We start from the raw sequence: 1,927 nt of genomic DNA on the forward strand, positions 1-1,927 counted from the left end.
TCTTCTCCTTTGGATCCAAATACTCAAGAAGCCCCAAATCGGCACGTGATTCTCCAGGAATGATCTCGTTTCCCCTGCCTCTGTTCCCAGGAGCAGGAAGATCAGTGCTTCCAAGAAAATAGATTCCAGTGTGCGACTTTGGCCAAGTTGCCTCCCCCTCTGGGTGTTTTCTCACAAGCTAAACGGGAGGTAAGCACCCATGGCATCCCTGGTGATGCCAAGACTCCACTGGCTTGGGGTGACGGTGGCAGTGGGGGAGCCAGTTCATCTGGTGAGTCGCCAGGATGGAGAGGCCAGTGGGCAGGTGCTTTGCACCCTCAACACCCGTCTCCCTCTGGTCACTCTACCCCAGGTTTCCTTGAGAACCACCCTACCCTTCCCTCAGTCCCTCTCGGTCCCATGAGGTTGACCCTACTCCAAGGCTCCCGGGCTCCGGGGCTGGGCACATGGCCCAGCCTGACCGACCCAAGTACCCCATCCCTCTGGCTACAGTATTTGGTTCAGGAATGTCCATGTGACCCAAACCAGAACTTTCCCAAGAACTATCAGGAAAGGGGCACTCTGTTTCGGGAGGGGTTGCTAAGTCAATAGATTGGAACTGTTGCCAGCAATGGTGGAGGGAACCCTGGTGGGAACTATCAGAGAGTTAAGCCAACAGGAAAATAGGGGCCCAGAGCGGAGGAAAAAGAAGATTCCTGGTATCATTTAAGCATCTGGATCCAGCTATGCCTGAAGCTAGAAACCCCTACACTTTTCAGTTGCATCGGCCAACAAGTTCTCTTTTTGCCTAAGCCATTTGAGCAAAAGCCAAATTCTCCAGGTGGAGATAAGTATTTTCTCCATGTTCTGGCGGCATGGCAACCACAGGCAAGCAGAGGGAAAATAAACGAGGGAGAGGGGGGTTGTTTTACATATTTGGAGGCAAGACCCAAATAGAAATACCCTAGACAGAAAGTTCCTGCTGCCCCCGCCCTAGAAAGGGTGACTTCCTTAGTCTCCACTTTTGGACCACCGCTCCAGCTTCCACCTGATAATGGTGACTATACATTCAACAAACACTGGTGAGAACCTACTTATGAGCCCGACCCTAGGACAGGCCACAGACACAGAAATGGAAAGGTGGTCAATGCCCTGGAAGGGTTTTCTGATTAGAGGGGGACAAAGGTCTGCAAACAAGCCTTTATAATGCAGGGTGATGCTTTGGTGGGGGACACACAGGCAAGGAGCATTGGGATCCCAGAGGCAGAGGGTCTATTCTCACTAAAGTAGGGAGACAATGTAGGAAGGCTTCTCGGAGGAGGTGATGCCCCAGGTAAGACCCAAAAGACAGGTAGAAGGAAGCCAGGGAATACAGGTGGAAAAGATGTATCCAAGCAGAAGTAACTATAAGAGCAAAGGCCCAGAGGCTGGAGAGAGCAGAGAGGGTGCTGGAAAGGAAAACCAGCTCCTCCTCACGAGGTGCAAAGTCTTAGGGAAAGAGTGATGAGGCTGGAGGCCAGATCCTGCAGGGATTTGTAAACCACTAAAAAGTTTGGCATTTAAAACTGAACGGTTTAAGCAAAGAGGTCAGGGGCTGGATTTGCGTCTTGGAAAAATCGCTTTTGGCTGTCGCAGCAACTATGAATTAACAAGAGTAAGTTCTGAGGCTTTTGTTCTCCCTTCGGCAAGAGATGAATCAGCCAGGCCTAGTAGAGTGACAGTGGGGGGAGGCGGGCATGATGGCATTATTGGGGTGTCATTTATTGAGTGGTTACTATGTGCCAGGCTCTGTGTTAAGCCTTTTACGGCAATCAGCTTTTTCATCCTTTGAACAACCGTATCAAGTCATCACCAGCATCCGCCCCGTGGGATAGAACCGGAGACTGAGCTCCGGGCAGATGAAGCATACGTCCGGAGGCAAGAAAGCCAGAACCCCCCCCCCCCCCCC

This window comes from Ursus maritimus, unplaced genomic scaffold, assembly GCF_017311325.1.
Source record: "Ursus maritimus isolate PB19 unplaced genomic scaffold, ASM1731132v1 scaffold_22, whole genome shotgun sequence".
Lineage (NCBI taxonomy): Eukaryota > Metazoa > Chordata > Mammalia > Carnivora > Ursidae > Ursus > Ursus maritimus.